Raw genomic sequence first — 19,310 nt, forward strand, 5'->3', positions numbered from 1 at the left:
TGAGACGATCAATTATCTTCATTTTTCCAGTTATCTGAACTAATTTAGCCTTCCTTGCACCTATGCTTCTATGTAACTTCTCTTCCCTTGCCTTTGGGGTGAGCTTTATTTCCCTCTTTTGGCCAGCAATCCTTCTGGCTGGGGGAAGCTCCTGGCTCCGTAAGGCCTCGGCCATTTTACCCGCAGCTCTTATTTAGCTTCTGAACAGAATGAACAAAGCAAGTAACAGTCACTGTACCTTCGCTTTCTTAAATTGTCGTCTGGCTCCGTGACCATTCATGTATACGTTCGCCGACGATTCCGTCCCTTCCTTCTTAGGGAGCTAGTTTTTGACTAATGTAGTGGCGCTTCTTAGTTTCCAAACAGGCAGGCCACTGGGCTGTGGGGCTTTTAACAACGAGTAGACGCGTGTCGAAATAAAACGTTCCCAAACGTAGCTTTGTCTTTTAAACTGTTTACTATAACACTTAACAAACAGAATTACAAAGCAAACACGTATAAACGAACACGGTCAAAAACTGTACTGCTCCAAACCTCACAGCTTCTGCCTCTTTCACCACGTGCAGTTTAAAACTGTAAGATGGCTGCACCCATGTGTGGCTTAGGGACTGTTCCATTGTGGCAAGAATGAAGGGGGTGTCGGACTATACTACTGGAGCAAGAAAATAGGGGGTTTCTTAATACAATAAGTCGTTCAGGTAAATTAACTGTATTATGCCATTTAGCCACTATTTTAAAGTATTTTCTTAAGCTTTTATGGCTCTTACACCACCCATCCCTCTCTCTCTATGTACATACTCACATCTCCATCTGGCTAACCACCACTGACACTCACCCTCATCCAAATGCAATTATAGCAAGTAACACCACAGAAAGAGGCCATTTGGCAGTGTAACGCCACTCCCTCATAGTCACCCTCTACAGATGTAGCCCATCCATTCCTTACACTCATTCCATCACTTCTTTCCCTCCTTGCAGAAGAGAGTCCACAACAATAGAGAGAGGCAGAGAACCGGAGGTAGCCCTCCAGTCTTCAGTCAATTGACTCCAGCAGAGGTGGCAGCCCTGGAGTCTCTGGAGTTGTAGAGCTGCTAGTGGTGGGAGACAGAGAGAGGGGGACATCCCAGCAACCTGGTGACAGAATACATCTCATACAGCCACATGGCATACAGCAGGCACTCATATGGTGACTGACGTCAACAGCCAGTGAAATTATAACACTTCTAATTCATCTCTTTACTCTCCCACAGATGCATCAAGTGCCCCCTGCCTCCCCGACCACACTGTCCAGCCGGAGGAGGAAGATGACTCCTCAGAGGAACCTCCAGCCTCTGAGGGTGCACCATCAGCAGACTCAAGCGCACCCAGCACCAGCGCAGATATGCACACCTCGGTGGGTCCTGTGAAAGATAGAGTAGTGTTGTCACCTGGTGTCTCTCATATCACAAGTGAGCAAGAGCAGATGGTGACAGGGACAGCAGTGGAGACTCCTCACTGGAGGGCACAGGACACTCCAAGCTCTGCTGAGCTGCATGCAGATGCTGAACCTCGGGGGCCAGCGAGAAAGAGGGTGATCTTGGAGGGGCAGCAACAATTGCATGAGATTCTGGCAGCTTTTGCAGCCATGATGTCTGCAAATGTGCAGAGAATGGAGGAGTCCATCTCCAACATGAGCACCACCATGTCACAGGTGATGGCGACGATGTGCTGTTCCATGGAAGATATGGCCACCTGCATGGAGCAACAAATGCGTCAGTCAAACAAGAACATGCTTGCTGTGGACAACAGATTGCAGACACTCATTGACCTCATCTCGAGCAGGGGTATAAACGTAGACTTGGGCGTTCATCATCCTACTGATGTGCAGCAAGGTGCTCTCCAGCTCCTTGCTAGCAGGGAAGTACGGGTGGCCCATGAGAGTGTTGATGGTGAGAGGGGACATGGAAGTGGGGGCTCTTCTCAAAGTGCTCACACTTCTCCCCTGTTGCCTCCCCCTCAATCAGGGTCCCACATGCTTCCTCGGATCCCGATGGCCGAGTCTGCCCCTGCACAGTCGCAGGAGGAGCTGTCTTTGGCAGGCCCCTCACAGGTTCCAAAACCCAGAACCAAAAGTGTCAAAGCAGTCGCAGCAGGAAAGTGAACAGCCTGCCTCTACCACTGCTGAAGCCATAGGAGTTACAGCTCGTAGAAGTACTCGGAAAAGAAAAAAGACACAATCCTAGATGCACAAGAGTATGCACATGGGTGCATGTACAAATGTTAGTAATAAGTTTCAGTTATATTTACGACACAGATAAATTTATTTCCCGTATAGTCCATTTTTGCCTGCTACCTGGGAAGTGGCCTTGTCACTTGGAGTGAATGGTGAGACATTACTTAACCTTGAGCAATGGGGGTTTGGGTGAGAGGAATGGCTTGGTCATTGTAGGGCTGCTTTGTGGTGTTGTTGTGAGGTTGGGGGTGGGGGGACTTAGTATAGCATGTGGCAGCCATATGGGTGCATTGGGGCAAGTAAATCTGGCCATTATGAGGACATCCCAGGCCTCCCAGGCCGCAATGTGCGCTGCTGCTGGTGCCATCTCTACCTCAGGTTCCTCCTCCTCCTCGTCTTCCACCTGTTCCTCCTTCTCCTCCTCCTTCTCTGAAGAGGCTGTGCGCTCTGCGCCTTGCTCCTCTTGTAGGTCCAATCCTCGCTGCTGTGCTATGTTGTGCAGCTCGCAGCAAATGACTATGATTCTGGAGGCTCTGACTGGTGCGTACTGAAGGGCTCCTCCAGTTCTATCAAGGCATCTGAAGCGCCTCTTCAGCATGCCTATTGTTTGCTCTATGATACATGTGGTGGACATGTGGCTCTCATTATAATGCTCCTGGGCCTCAGTACTTGGCCTCCTCAAGGGTGTCATGAGCCACATCTTTAGTGGATAACTCCTGTCTCCAAGCAGCCAGCCGGTAAGTCTGTTCGGAGATGCAAAGAGCTGAGGGAGGGTGGACTGGCTCAGCACGAAAGAGTCATGACAGCTGCCAGGAAATCTGGTGCACACATGCATGATGATCTTTTTATTGTTGCAGACGAACTGCACATTGAGGGAGTGGAAGCCCTTGCAGTTCACAAACACTCCTGGGTGATGAAGGGATTCCTTGATGGCCACATGTGTGCAATCGATGACGCCCTGCATCTGTGGGAAGCCAGCCAGAGCCACATAGCCAAGTGCCCGCTCAGTAACACTGGCTTCATCAGTGGCAAAGTTTACATAATTGGCTGCCTTGTCAAACATGGCATCGGACACTTGGGTGATGCATCTGTGGGCAGCCGACTGTGAGATCCTGCAAATGTCTGCTGCAGATCCCTGGAATGAGCCTGAGGCGAAGAAGCTGAGGGTGGTGGTAACTTTGACAGCATGTCCACCAAGTCCTCTGGGCAGCAGGTCTTGTTCCAGCAAGCTACAAAAGTCTGTAATGACCTGACGTGATAGCCTGAGCCTCCTGAAGCACTGCTGCTCAGTCATATCCAGGAAACTCATCCTCTGTCTGTATACCCTGTGTTGGGGGTATCGCCTCCAGCGCCATGCAGCCCTGTGTTGACCCCTTATCTCTTGTGGAGCATCAGGTCGTTGAGGAGAAGGCTGCTATTGTGGCTGCTGCTGCTGCTGGTGATGGGGCTTATCTTGGTCCGATTCTGAAGTCCAAGGTGAGACAGCATAAGCGGCACCCATGCTGATGTAATAGATGGCAGGTAAAGTGGAGATCAGAGGCCCAATCCCTCAATGTTGTTATAGTGACTAGTGAATGTGGCGAGAGCTGCTTCCGAGGTTGTAGAAATGACCGGCAAACTGCTGACAGCTAAATCTGTGCACAAAATGGAGTCAGCAAGAGCCTTTCCAGTAGCCAAGTAAGCAGGTGTAATGTGGAAGCACTTATGTGTTTTTCGCAGCTGTCAATTAATGGACTCGCACAATGTCCAGTGAGCTTCAGCCTCCCCTTCACAGGCGAGGTTCCTATGGTGCGTGAATCCCGTGCTCAAGAAGTTAAAGCCAAAAGCTGCTGTTAAAAAGCCTGTAAAGTGTCTCTCAACAATCATTTAAGTACTTCAATGAGGTCACCCCCCTCTGCAGGGCGGGTCCGTGGTGCGCTGGGAAACGCGCCCGAGTTAAATGCAGAAGTCGGCGGGATGACGGCGGGTTCCCGACGCGCTGGCAATTTCGACAATTTTTACTGCTGACCCACCCCCAAACCCGCATGCTTGGAACTGGGAAAATTCCGGCCTCTTTGTTTGAAGGTTTCCTACCATCACAAAGAGAAGTGTTGTTCCTGTTGATGCTGAAGCCAGGACGGCAACTGCAGGGGTAGTTTCCAATTGTACTGTTGCAGATTTGTTGACAGGTTGATGTGTTGGCTGCGCATTCATCGATATCTGGAGAAAAAAGTTCAACTCTTTAGTAAGTTACATCATTCCTTCGGCATATTGTGTCAAATTAAATGATATGTTTTCAACAGATCCTGAAGCACGATAATTTGCCAGATTGCTATCTACATTCAATAGTAATGGCCCAGAAATTCAGGTCTCCACGGGTGAGTACGCACGGGGTACTCACCCGTAGGCCCAGTGGAAGTGCCGGTTTCCTGCATGCACTGTGCATGCGCGGGAAACCGGCACTTCCGTTCCTCTGAAAGCAGGGGTTCAGAGGTCGAACGCATGTGCCGGGGAGGCAGCGCGTGCGCATCAAACTTAGTTTTTTTTTTAACAGGTTTTCATGCGAGGGTAAGCCTGCAGAATTTAGAAATATAAAAAGCAGGCATAAGGCTGCTTTTTACAAGGTAAGTAGTCAATTAATTAAAATTAAAACATTTTTTCCACAGGTTTATTATTTTTAAATACTTTAAAGCAAGGTAAGTTTATTTTTAGCCCTGTTAGAATATAAAATTATTTTTTCCAAAAATTTAAATTATGGTTTATGCAGTTTATGCAATTTATAGTTTATTTAAAAAATGTGATTTAAAAAAAAATGTATTTGAAGGTTTAGTGCTATTTTGGGGCCGTAGTATTTATAAGCCTTGACAGCACTTCCTGTCAAGACTTATGAATGGGTTTTTCCCTGCTCCGATTGGCTCCCCATGGCCCACATGATCCCGGGGATGCATCGAACTAACTGCGCCCCTGGGATACGTAAGCACTGCACACCAGCAGTTGGAGCAGGCCCAGGATCGGAATTCCACGGGGGCCCACAGCTCAATGGCCGGCGCGCTAGGTAAGTGCAGGTCGGGGGCTTGCACCCGCGGGAAGCCCCCGACCCAAATTTCTGGGTTTTTCTTCAAAATATAAAATTGCGATCAAAGAACTTGCTGAAATTATGTATACAATGTGGGTAAATTTTAAGATCTGCAGACACATAAAATGAGTGGTAGTGCATCAGCCATCCATTGTGCACCCAGCCTCATTTTCCTTTACATTGACTTGGTTGGAAAGGAAGTTCGAGCAGGTGTATAACAGGCGACTGATCCACTATCGCCTACTTTACAGCCCTCCTGAAGTTTCATGTTATAGCCAGGTTGGCAAAAGCATGTGTAGCCGCCAATTATTTTGTTGCAGATTTGTTAACAGGTCGATATGTTGGTTTCACTTTCAGCGATATCTGGAGGCACAAGTTAAATCACTCCTCAGACAATTTTTTACAGAAGTTACAGGGCATGTTGTAAACCTTAATTGGCCTCTATCATTGGAACTACTGCAATGAACTATTATAATGCTCACTATTTTCTTTTCAAGGCATGGTGCCGGAGGACAGCTAACGTTATACCGTTGTTTAAAAAGGGAGAAAGGGATAGACCGAGTAATTACAGGCCAGTCAGCCTAATTTCAGTGGTGGAGAAATTATTGGAAAAAATTCTGAGGGACAGTTTTAATCATCATTTAGAAAGGCACGGATTAATCAAGGACAGTCAACATGGTTTTGTTAAGGGAAGGTCGTGTCTGACAAACTTGATTGAATTTTTTGGGGTGGTAATGAGGAGGGTCGATGAGGGTAGCATGTTTGATGTAGTCTACATGGATTTTAGCAAGGCTTTTGACAAGGTCCCACATGGCAGACTGGTCAGAAAAGTGGCAATTTGGATCAGAAAAGTGGCAATTTGGATCCAAAGGTGCCTCAGTGGCAGGAAGCAAAGGGTAATGGTTGGCAGGTGTTTTTGTGACTGGAAGGCTGTTTCCAGTGGGGCTCCGCAGGGCTCAGTACTAGGTCCGTTGCTTTTTGTGGTATATATCAACGATTTAGACTTCAATGTAGGGGGCATGATTAAGAAGTTTGCAGATGATATGAAAATTGGTCGTGTGGTTGATAGTGAGGAAGAACACTGTAGACTGCAGGATTGGTCAGGTGGGCAGAAAAGTGGCAAATGGAATTCAATCCAGAGAAATGTGAGGTAATGTATTTGGGAGGGCTAACAGGGCAAGTGAATACACAATAAATAGTAGGATACTGAGAACTGTAGAAGAACAGAGGGATCTTGGAGTGCATGTCCACAGATCCCAAAAGGTAGCAGGACAGGTAGATAAAGTGGTTAAGAGGGCATACGGGATACTTTTCTTTATTAGCCGAGGCATAGAATATAAGAGCAGGGAGGTTATGCTAGAACTGTATAAAACATTAGTTAGGCCACAGCTAGTGTACTGCGTACAGTTCTGGTCACCACATTATAGCAAAGATGTGATGGCACTGGAGATTTACAAGGATGTTGCCAGGACTGGAGAATTTTAGCTATGAGAACATAAGAAATAGAAGCAGGAGTCGACCATTTGGACCTTCGAGCCTGCTCCGCCATTCAATAAGATCATGGCTGATCTTCTACCTCATCTCCACTTTCATGCACTATCCCCATATCCCTTGATTGCCTTAATATTCAAAAATCTATCGATCTCTGTCTTGAATATACTCAACGACTGAGTCTCCACAGCCCTCGGGGGTAGAGAATTCCAAAGATTCGCCACCCTCTGAGTGAAGAAATTTCTCCTCATCTCAGTCCTAAATGGCCAACCCCTTATTCTGAGACTGTGACCCCTGGTTCTAGACTCCCCAGCCAAGGGAAACATTCTCCCTGCATCTACCCTGTCAAGCCCTGTAAGAATTTTGTTTGTTTCAATGAGATCACCTCTCATTCTTCTAAACTCTAGAGAATATAGGCCTAGTCTACTCAATCTCTCCTCATAGGACAATCACCCCATCTCAGGAACCAGTCTGGTGAACCTTTATGGCAATCCTATCCTTCCTTAAGTAAGGAGACCAAAACTGTAAACAATACTCCAGGTGTGGTCTCACCAGAGTCCTATATAATTGCAGTAAGACATCTTTATTCTTATACTCAAATCCTCTTGTAATAAAGGCCAACATACCATTTGCTTTCCTATTTGCTTGGTGTATATGCATGTTAACTTTCAGTGATTCGTGTACAAGGACACCCAGGTCCCTCTGAACACCAACATTTCCCAATCTCTCACCATTTAAAAAATACTCTGCTCTTCTATTTTTCTTACCAAAGTGGATAACTTCACATTTCTCCACATTATATTCCATTTGCCATGTTCTTGCCCACTCACTTAGCCTGTCTATATCCCCTTGAAGCCTCCTTGTATCCTCCTCACAACTTACATTCCCACCCAGCTTGTTGGAATGAGGAGTGATTGGATAGGCTGGGGTTGTTTTCTTAGAGGAGGCTGAGGGGAGCCTTAATTGAGGTGTATAAAATTATGAGGGGCCTAGATAGAGTAGAAAGGAAGGACCTATTTCCCTTAGCAGAGAGGTATATAACCAGGGGGCATAGATTTAAAGTAATTGGTAGAAGGATTAGAGGGGAGTTGAGGAGAATTTTTTTCACCCAGAGGGTGGTGAGGGGTCTGGAACTCACTGCGTGAAAGGATGGTAGAGGCAGAAAACTTCATCGCATTTAAAAAGTACTTGGATATGCACTTGAAGTGCCGTAACCTACAGGGCTACGGACCAAGAGCTGGAAAGTGGGATTAGGCTAGATAGCTCTTTTTCGGACAGCACAGATTCGTGCCATAAATTTCTATGATTCTATGATTCTAGATATTAGATTTTGCATTTTGTTTGATATACAAATATGGCACTCGATAAATTGTCAAAGAATCTAAGCACAAAGCATTTTACCATCACAAAGGGAAGTGTTGGTAAGTTTGATCCTGTAGCCACTGTGACACCTGCAGTTAAAGCTTCCAATTGTATTGTTGCAGATTTACTGACAGGATGATGAGGTAACTTTGAACTTTGACAGGGTCGAAAAACATGCCATAGCAGATCGGCCGCCTGTTATACACCCACCCATTTTCCTTTCCATTGGCTTGAATGGAAAAGAATCTCAGGTGGGTCGACTGCTCGAAACTGCCAGTTTTCCTCCCCCGCCATAGTTGAAAATTGCACCCAATGTGTTTGCCGCACATTCATCAGTATCTGAAGTTAAATGATTCCTCAATCAGTTGTGACAGAAAGTTTTGTAAATCCAACTGATATGATTTATTCTGACCAAAGCCAATGATATTTTGTCCAGCAATCCATTTCCTATTAAACTGTTAATTTAAATTTGGATATATTGAACTGGCACTAGAAAAATATTAAATTTTCAGCTCACAAGATTGAAAACAATCAACTTTACTTGAAACACACCAATATGTTTAAATGATTTGTAACAATGACCAGTTTGTAATCATATAGATAAATAATGTCTCCAATTATATATGTTCTGAGTGCAAAAAAGATTCCAGTTTTGGAAAAGTGGCAACGACTGGGGAATTTCTCAATTCATTTCTAGCAATAATTTGAAATGCACACTAATTAGCATTCTACATCCAGGCGAAGGATGGATTATAAATTGGTAAATGTTCAACAGTATAAATATTGCAATCATTACTTTTTGTCTAATTCCAAAATATTAAACTTAAAATTGCGATAAAGCCTGTATAACAGAAATCGCAAGATCTTTGGTAGTAATGTATAATTACAAACTTCTGACTTTTGTCCAGAAAGAAATGAAAGAAAGAACTTGCATTTATATAGCACCTTTTACATCCTATAATTATTCACTCAACTCATTCTGGATCATTCTACAGTATTTGTTACCCTTGGATTACTGCATTCTTTAGATTAATTGATTCAAGGGTCTATAGACTAATATCTTTAGACTATAGACTATTATCTATAGACTATAGACTGCTTCATAAATGTGTGTCATTATAAGCCCTTTTTGAAGGATATGGGGGTTCTGCACAGGTATCAACAGCTGCTTGCATTCTGCTTTCACCTCCAACTGGTTGGAGAATGGTTAATTGTATTACAATTGGTAGGCATGAACATTCGCAGGTAAACGAGCATTAACTTGCATATATTTTACTGGTTGCCACATACCATCTAGACCTTAATGGAGCAATGAACCTTCCTGTTGATTAAAGAGAGACCATTGCTTACAGGCACACACGGTGACATGATTGCAATAAATGCACCCTGTACCTGCAAATCAGAAAATTGGGTCTGCCTGCCCGGGTACTGTTGAATACTAGTGTAGAACTTTGTGTGTGCAGGTGCCTCTGTGGGGCAGCACTGAATTGTATTCTGGTTGATTTAACTGATGTCTCCTGTTGTTGCTGTAGAAGTTTAGTTCAGTGGTAACTTTCACTTCCACTGAGAATGTCAACCAGATGTTCCTTGTTGTCTGCAGGTCTTCTTTCAGGAATAGACACGTGATTGATTGTTCTCTTATGAGGCGCTGCCTCGGTAAAACTGTTCCTCTGTCTGATGCAGGCGATTGAGCATATATTTTACTCACATTGCATTGGGAGTAATAAATCATTATTATCTGCTCCCTGTGCTTGTAAAAATGACAACAAGTCCTCTCCTTTTGTTTTTGCTCCTCCTCCTCCAGCATGTTCACGAACGACAGACTTGTCGCTGTGCCTATATTGCTGTGCATATTTTAGAACTCCTCCTTATCTATTTCTGTAGGCTATCTACTATTCTACTTCCCTCTTGAACTCTGCGGGCTTCCTTTTGTGCTTTTATGCCAGCTTCAATTGTGGGAATTTAAGGCAATGTGAGAATGACATAAACCTTGAGCAAATGCTCACATTTCCCTTTAATTCTTATTAATAAGAACTTAACATGGAAAACAAACTTTTAATACCAATTTGATTCCACGAGGTCCATTCTCCCACTGAACATTGATAACCAGAATCCTGTTGCCTGTAGCAGTGGAGAAGCCTGTGTGCGTGCCTCAGAGGCTACTTCCCCTAATAGCAGCATCACTCCATCAGCTCCTTGCTGCAGCTCTTTTAATATGCATCTGAACACATCTTTGCAGGACTAGGCTGCCAAGGAGCCTGTGACAAAGAGTCAACCTGTCCTGTGTCCATCCCAGGACTTGGGGGCCTTAAAAGGGCTACCTTCATCACATGAGATTCATGCTACTTTTCAGCAGCCATCTACATCTTAGAAGCCAGGTCATAAGGTGGCACGTAGATGAAATGTTACAATAGGGCAGAGAAAAACCCATGTGATCACAGCGGGTGTGCATAGTAACAGAACCAACTAATGTCTTTGTAAGTAGTTATAATAAATGATTGTGATATTTGATGCAAGGGTTGCTTGATGTTTGATTTACTGTTATGACATTGGGGAACAGGTAATATGTTGATGTTGGGGCTCAGGATTAGAATATGATGGCTAGCGATGAGGATCAAGGATTCTACATAGACTATGGAGTGTTTAATGAGAGGAGGCAGATCTCTGATGGGCTGAGACTTTTAGAAAGTAGTGCTCTATTCATCTGTGAAGGTGAGCTGAATGAGCCTGTCTCTTGGGTGTCTAGCAGCTGCTGCCACTGCATCTGCTTCCTGTACTTCATAGGCCAGGTTCTACAGCATCAGCATCATCAGCTTTGTGGCATCCTCTGGGACAGTCCTTTCCTAATTGCAAACTTGTGACGCACACAACTTGCTACCACAATTTACAGGATAGTGCTGGGAGTATCCTGCAAGGCATCCCTGGACTTATCCAGACACCAGACACTCCCTTTGAGCATCCCAGTTGATTATTTAATTCTCATTCTTGCCTTTATGTGTGCAGCATTGTTGTGCTCCTCTACTGCACTAGTGGTCCTACAAAGAGTTGTTATGAGCCAGGGTACAAAGTATCCCTTGTCAGTCAGCAGCCATCCTAACTCTTGCTCCTGCTGTTGAATTAGACCCAAGACACAGGTCTGATAAGTATAAAAGCATCATGGCAGCTCTAGGATGTTGAGAACTCACGTACAAGAAGCTGTGCCTGTCGTCACAAATGAGCTGCACATTTAGAAAATAGAAGCCTTTGCAGTTCATGGCCCGGAAATTCGGGTCGGGGGCTTCCCGCGGGTGTAAGCCCCGACCTGCACTTACCTTGCGCGCCGGCCGTTGAGCTCCGGGCCCCTGTGGAATTCCGATCCAGGGCCTGGTCCAGCTGCCGGCGCGCAGTGCTTGAGTATCCCAGGGGCGCAGTTAGTTCGATGCGTCTCCTGGGATCACGTGGGCCATGGGCAGGGAATGCTCCATTCATAGGTCTGACAGGAAGTGCTGTCAAGACTTATAAATACTACGGCCCCGAAATAGCACTAAATCTTCAAATAAATTTTTAAAAAACATCACATTTTTTAAATAAACTATAAATTACATGAAATAACTATTTTAAACAATAATTTACATTTTTGAAAAAAATAATTTTATTATCTAACGGGGCTAAAAATAAACTTACCTTGCTTTAAAGTATTTAAAAATAATAAAACTGTGGAAAAAATGTTTTAATTTTAATTAATTCACCATTTACCTTGTAAAAAGCAGGCCTTACGCCTGCTTTTTACATTTCTAACTTCTGAAGACTTACACTCCCGGGAAAACCTGTAAAAAAAAAATGAAGTTCAATGCGCATGCGCAGCCTCTCCCGCGCACGCGTTCGACCTCTGAACCTCTTCGTTCAGAGGAACGGAAGTGCCAGTTTCCCGCGCATGCGCAGTGCATGCAGGAAACCGGCACTTCCATTGGGCCTACGGGTGAGTACCCCGTGCGTACTCACTCGTGGAGACCCGAATTTCTGGGCCCATATAAATATGGCAGTTGCATTTGGGGCGCACAATGCCACACGATTGCAATCAATAACCCTGGGGAATCTAGCAATTCTAACAAATCTGATGGTTCTTCAGAGCATCTGTGTTGGGAGCATTGTCAAATTGTAAAAAATGAACTGCCTTGGCAAAAAGGGCATTGGCGATTTGCCATAGAGGGGAGTAGAGAGCAAATTGGCTGATCTGACAAAAGTTCTTCATGGCTCTCTGGAATGAGCCTGTGGCATAAAAGTTTCTCTGCAACAGTGGGAGTCGTGCGTGCTGTGGATCTTGGTTCCAGATACGGCTGCAGCAGCAATCAGAGCTCTTCTAAAGCTTCATGACTGAAGCCTCCTGAGAAATGTCTTGGGCAGAGGACCTGGGTCTATACATCCTGCTGAGTAGGTAGTGCTGGGATGCCCTGGCTCTCCACTGGTGCTGCCTGACTAATCTGGCTTCCTTTACAGCCTCCTGCAGTTCCTTCTCCCCCAGTATTTGGTCATGTAAAGTGGGATTCCTATTGGTAAGTCCATTGAGCAGCCTTCAGTTCCTAGCTCAGTAATTCTCTTGAAATAAAATGCTCTCGTAAGTGAACGCTACCTCAACTTATGAGAGCACTTTTTTCCCAATTCATGTGGTGAGTTCCAAGATATGGCCAAAAGTCCGTATAAACAGTTTCAGTTCAGCAGTGTCCCTTTAACCAAGCACTTCCGTCAGGATAAAAAGGTCCTGGAAAATGTCACATTTTCAGCAGTGGAGCACATTCTCAGTAGCACATAGGAAGTTGGAATGCATGAAATTTACGATAGGTGATGTCACCCCATCCTATCTTTTCCATTTGCCTGTTGCTGCCACTGTGGACAGGGGCTCCTTCAGCCTGCCCTGAAAACTGAAACTGAATTTAAGTCAGGGCGCTTCTGCAGTAGAACCACGGCGTGACTCGGCCCTGTCACAATTTCCCGACCCTCAAAGATGGAAATTGTGACTTACACCCTGCCACAACTTCTTCACCAGGAACTGTTTTTACCTTTAAGAGGTTCCAGGGACTATTGCTTTGATTACCCTACCCTTCAGCATGTTTTGGCACACCAGGATGACAGGTTTGAAATTGCTCATCTATCCTGCATGAGTTACATTATTTTCAACATCATCAGTACAAGAGAGCTGGTAAAGGTAAGATCTGATGATTACTACCTTTTGTTGTTGAGGAACTGAGTGGTGTTGGTGAGATTGTTCCCTCTGTAGATGTGCTTGTTGCCCATTCAGTAGAGGTAGGGCTCGATGTTGCACACGTCAGTTCTACAGATACAAAAGGTGTCTCTGCAGTACCTGTTGTAGTAGTTGACGCATCTGTGTAAATGAAAAGGAAAATTAGCATAAGGGCTTGACATGACACTCAATATTACTTATAAAAGGTACTGTATATCAGTGAAATTCTGAGAAATACAAAGTTGTATTGCTCAACAAGGAACTCTTTATGAATTAATGTTGCAAATTGTAGCAGCTACAGTTCTAATTATAAACAATATAAAATTACAGGTTTTGATATTGCTCAGAAATGTAACTTCAGTATCATTATTTTCAGCACCATTAGTACAAAATCGCTGTTAAAGAGAAAGTCTGATCCTTACTACTTCCTGTTGTGGGACTGACAGCGGTTGTTGAGATTGTTGTGGTTTGGGTTGTCAATGGGTGAGTGCTGCTCTCTGTAGCTGTTGGTACTGTTGTCCCTGAGGTGGGTGAAGAGGCCCTATTGCTTAACATCTGAGAAATATAATATTGCAATGTCCAACCATGACATCTTTCTATACTTAGTCATAGAGTTATACAGCACAGAAAGAGGCCCTTCGGCCCATCGTGTCTGCACCGACCATCAATCCCTGTCCAGTCTAATCCCATTTTCCAGCATTTGGTCCATAGCCTTGTATGCAATGGCATTTCAAGTGCTCATCCAAATGCTTCTTGAATGTTATGAGGGTTCCTGCCTCTACCGCCCTTTCAGGCAGTGAGTTCCAGATTCCAACCACCCTCTGGGTGAAAAAGTTCCTCCTCAAATCCCCTCCAAACCTCCTGCCCCTTACCTTGAATCTATGCCCCCTTGTTATTGACCCCCCTACTAAGGGGAAAAGTTCCTCTTTATCTACCCTATCTATGCCCCTCATCATTTTGTACACCTCAATCAGGTCCCCCCTCAGCCTTCTTTGCTCCAAGGAAAACAATCCCAGCCTGTTTAGTCTTTCTTCATAGCTGAGGCGCTCCATCCCAGGTAACATCCTGGTGAATCTTCTCTGCACCCTCTCCAAAGCAATCACATCCTTCCTATAGTGAGGCGACCAGAACTGCACACAGTGCTCCAGCTGTGGCCTCACCAGCGTTTTGTACAGCTCCATCATAACCTCCCTGCTCTTATATTCTATGCCTCGGCTAATGAAGGCAAGTATCCCATATGCCTTTTTAACCACCTTATCTACCTGTTCCGCTGCCTTCAGGGATCTATGTACATGTACACCAAGGTCCCTCTGACCCTCTGTACTTCCTAGGGTCCTACCACTCATTGTGTATTCCCTTGCCTTATTTGTCCGTCCAAAATGCATCACCTCGCACTTTTCAGGGTTAAATTCCATTTGCCACTTTTCCGCCCATCTGACCAACCTGTTTATATCGTCCTGTAGCCTGAGGCTTTCCTCCTCGCAATTTACCACCCCACCAATTTTCGTGTCATCTGCAAACTTACTGATCATACCTTTTACATTCTCATCCAAATCATTTATGTAGATCACAAACAGCAAGGGTCCCAGCACCGATCCCTGAGGTACCCCACTGGACACAGGCTTCCAGTCACAAAAGCAACCTTCGACCATCACCCTCTGCCTCCTGCCACTCAGCCAGTTTAGGATCCAACGCGCCAAGGCACCCTGGATCCCATGGGTTCTTACCTTCTTGACCAGTCTCCTATGCGGGACTTTGTCAAAAGCTTTACTGAAATCCATGTAAACCACATCCACAGCATTTCCCTCATCCACACACCTAGTCACCCCCTCGAAAAATTCAATCAGATTGGTCAGACATGATTTACCCTTGACAAAGCCATGCTGACTATCCCCGATTAATCCTTGCCTCTCCAAGTGGAGACTAATTTTGTCCCTCAGAATTTTTTCCAATAATTTCCCTACCACAGATGTTAGGCTCACTGGCCTGTAATTCCCTGGTTTATCCCTGCTACCCTTCTTGAATAATGGTACTACGTTAGCTGTTCTCCAGTCCTCTGGTACATCCCCTGTGGCCAGAGAGGTTCTGAAAATTTGTGTTGTTAAATGTTGTCACTCCAACTGTGATTATAGGGCAAGAAATGTTAACAGGTTTTTCATTCTGGCATTGGGAGTGAGCCTTTGGCACAGTGGCAGCATTCCCGCCTCTGGGCCACAAGGTGCAGGGTGCAGACAGTCCTGGCGAGTGGAGTCTGAGATCTGACTTTGAATTCTGGGTTGACATCCAGTGGGATACTAGCGTCCGGTGGGTGTGGGTGGCTCCCATCATCGTATGGGTTGTGGGAGCCCATAAAACCCTCCCGCCGCATCGGACTAAACACCCTATCGGCTGGTATAAAGATGGTTATGGCCATGGAAGCAGCATTAATGCGGCCAGTCAGAATGTTATTCAACCTGCCAACCCTTTCACTACTTCACACTGTTCCCCAAAGCAAACAGCAAGACAACATGAAAAGACGCAGAATAATTCTGTCATGCGATTCAGTCTTTTCAGCAGCATTAGTACGAATTAGCTTTAAAAGAGGTCTGATCCTTACTACTTCCTGTTGCGGGACTGACAGCGGTTGTTGAGATTGTTGTGGTTTGGGTTGTCAATGGGTGAGTGCTGCTCTCTGTAGTTGTTGGTACTGTTGTCCCTGAGGTGGGTGAAGAGGTCTGTGATATAGTTGACAGTACGGAGGAAGAAGAGGTTTCAGTTGTTGTTGCAGTGCTTGATGTAGCTGCTTGAACAAAACAGTAAAATCAGTGTGGGATACTATAATCAGTGCATTACGGACTGCGCTGCCTTTTCTGATTCAGTAGAACTTTAGTATGTGAGAACAATTTAACATCTATCTATATATATATAAAACGGTATGTCTCTCTGTCTGTCTTTCTGTCTCTCTGTCCGGCTATACAATCAAGCTATAGAGCGTACCTACACGTGTGTTACATCAAAAGAAAGCTTACGATTCCAGAACGGTTGTAAGCGTATTTACGTTTCGGTGAGACAAAAATTGTGCCCGCGGTATCCAAAAAACTTTCAAAATTTCGCTCATTATCTGCTCATTAGCATTGAGTGACGTTGAGGTCGACCAATCGTACGGTCGAGCGACCCGACGGTCGACCAATCGCTGCGTGGCAGGGGCGGGTTCCTGGCGCGTGCGGGCGGGCCCTCCTAGAGTCAAGTGACGGGACGATTGACCAATCCTACGCTTCAGTGACCTGATGGTCGACCAATCGGTGTGTGTATGGGCGGGCCTTATCGTTCTGAACCGAGGTGAGTCGCCGCCATCTTGATTCCAAACTTTTCATTTCTTTTTCCCACTTTCTGCGTCTTTAAAAAAAAAGTTGCTTTTAAAACACATATTGTTTTTAAAAAAAGTTAATTACTTTCTAAATCTTTTATCTAATCTCATTAATTTTTCTACCTTTCCCCGTTTTTGCAGGTAGGCCTCGAAGCCTGGGCATCTGTTGCCAGCCATGCTGGACCCTAGGCAATTGTTTTGTGGCAAGCTCCTCCCACCCCTCACCCCCCACCCCCCCGCTGGGCCCGATTCCGAACCAGCGGCCAGCCATCTTGGTAAAGGCAGGCTGGGCTCACTGCAAGCTCCTCGCGCTTGCGCTGCATGGCGCATGCGCACCTCCACACAGAGCGCGGCCAGAGGGAAGCAAGCAGGTTAGCGGGGGGGGGGCGGGGCTCGGGAGGGGAGGGGGAGCGGAGAAGGTTACCCCGGCAACCGGGCTCGCCAGCCGCAATCGGCCGTCTCAAGCCGCTCAGGCACAGGCCCGGTCCCGGACATCGGGAGGCGGAGAGGGGAGGAGGGTTACCAAGGCAACCGGGCCCGGCCAGCCGCAATCGGCCGTTTCAAGCCGCCTCAGGCCCGGCCTCAGGAGGGCGGGGCTCGGGCTGACCAGGGCACTGCGCTCGGCATGTCAGTGCGTGGGGCAGCACAGAGCTCAGCGGAGCCATCGCCGGCAGAGGGGAGAGGGTCTGCTGGCTCCCCCCTCCCTTTCTCCCCGCCTCCTTCCCCCAGCTCCCCCACCCCTCCCCTCCTCTCTCCCCCTCCCCTCCCCCCTCCTCCCCCCCTCCCCCCTCTCTCCCCCCTCCCTCTTCCCTCCCTCCCCCTCCCTCTTCCCTCCCTCCCCCTCCCCCCTCCTACCCCTCCCCCCTCCTGCCCCCTCCCCTCCTCTCCTCCCCTCCCCCCTCCCCCACCCCTCCCTCCCCCATCCCCCCTCCCCCACCCCTCCCTCATCCCCCCTCCCCCCACCCCTCCCTCCCCCTCCCCCTCCCTCCCCCTCCCCTTTCCCCCTCCCCTCCCCTCCGCTTTCCCCCCCTTTCCCCCCTTCCCCCCTCGCGCTCTCTCTTCCCCCCAGTCGCGCTCTCTCTTCCCCCCAGTCGCGCTCTCTCTTCCCCCTAGTTGCTCTCTCTCTTCCCCCCAGTCGCTCTCACTTCCCCCCAGTCGCTCTCTCTCTTCCCCCCAGTCGTGCTCTCTCTTCCCCCCATTCGCGCTCTCTCTTCCCCCCAGTCACGCTCTCTCTCTCTCTTTTCCAAAAACAACATGCCCTCAAAAATCCCTCGGCACCGCCGGGCACTTCAGCTAGTATTATATCGGCAGGTTCAACAATAATTTCCTCACACAGTAATGTTGCAGCCTCACCCTCATCAAATATGTGCATGGGTATATACCAAAAAACAGAAGTTTCTTTTTATTATCTGATATCTGGCATAAATACACAAAAATTACAGTAGACCCACATCACGCCTCACTTACCCTGGTGGGGTTCCCCGATGTCGGGAAGCCCGCAGCAGCACTGGAAAAATAGGAAAAAGCCTCTTAACTGCCTGTTAAATCCCGAGAAGATTGATTGGAGGCAGGATAGTAGCAGGTTTGGGACCCGCTCCCATTTTTTGAGATTTTCCCAGCAGTCCCGCCTCCTCAGGGCTGGTAAAATCCAGCCCTCAATCTCACTTGTTCTATTTAAATTACATTACATAAGAACATAAGAGCATAAGAATTAGGAGCAGGAGTAGGCCATTCAGCCCCTCGAGCCTGCTCCGCCATTCAATAAGGTCATGGCTGATCTGATCTTGGCCTCAACTCCACTTTTCTGCCTGTTCCCCATAACCCTTGACTCACCTGTAGTTCAAAAATCTCTCTATCTCAGCCTTGAATATATTCAATGACTGAGCCTCCACAGCTCTCTGGGGTGGAGAATTCCAAAGATTCATGACCCTCTGAGAGAAGAAATCCTCTCCGTCTTGAATGGGCGACCCCTTATTCTGAAACTATGCCCCCTAGTTTTAGATTCCCCACAAGGGGAAACATCCTCTCAGCATCTACCCTGTCAAGCCCCCTCAGAATCTTCTATCTTTCAATAAGATCACCTCTCATTCTTCTAAACACCAATGAGTATAGGACCAATCTGCTCAACCTTTCCTCATAAGACAACCCCTTCATCCCAGGAATCAATCTAGTGAACCTTCTCTGAACTGCCTCCAATGCAAATATATCCCTCCTTAAATAAGGAGACCGAAACTGTACGCAGTACTCCAGGTGTGGTCTCACCAACGCCCTTTACAGGTGTAGAAAGACTTCCCTACTTTTATACTCCATCCCCCTTGCAATAAAGGCCAACATTCCATTTGCCTTCCTAATTACTTGCTGTACCTGCATGCTAACGTTTTGTGTTTCATGTACGAGGACACCCACACCCCTCTGTACTGCAGCATTCTGTAACCTCTCCCCATTTAAATTATATTTTGCTTTTCTATTCTTCCTACCAAAGTGGATAACCTCACATTTTCCCACATTATACTCCATCTGCCAAATTTTTCCCACTCACTTAACCTATCTATATCCCTTTGCAGACGCTTTGGGCTGGATTTTGTCAGTGTGGGCGGGCTGGAACGTGTCAGGTGGAAACCATGCC

At 46.5% G+C, this 19,310-nt stretch overlaps 1 long non-coding RNA gene across 1 annotated transcript in view; it reads right to left on the reverse strand.

The window, feature by feature from the left end:
- LOC147115640 (uncharacterized) overlaps positions 1–13,473 on the reverse strand; it is a 44,624-nt gene extending 31,151 nt beyond the window's left edge. Inside the window, exons 1-2 of the long non-coding RNA XR_015078582.1 lie at positions 13,324–13,473; positions 4,286–4,411 (exon numbers count right to left, since the gene is read on the reverse strand). This is a non-coding gene — a long non-coding RNA (uncharacterized LOC147115640). The remainder of the gene's footprint in view (positions 1–4,285; positions 4,412–13,323) is intronic.
- Between the last annotated feature and the right edge of the window lie 5,837 nt (positions 13,474–19,310).

The sequence above is a fragment of the Somniosus microcephalus genome, chromosome 6, assembly GCF_052327205.1.
Source record: "Somniosus microcephalus isolate GS21.2 chromosome 6, FLI_Smic_1.0, whole genome shotgun sequence".
Lineage (NCBI taxonomy): Eukaryota > Metazoa > Chordata > Chondrichthyes > Squaliformes > Somniosidae > Somniosus > Somniosus microcephalus.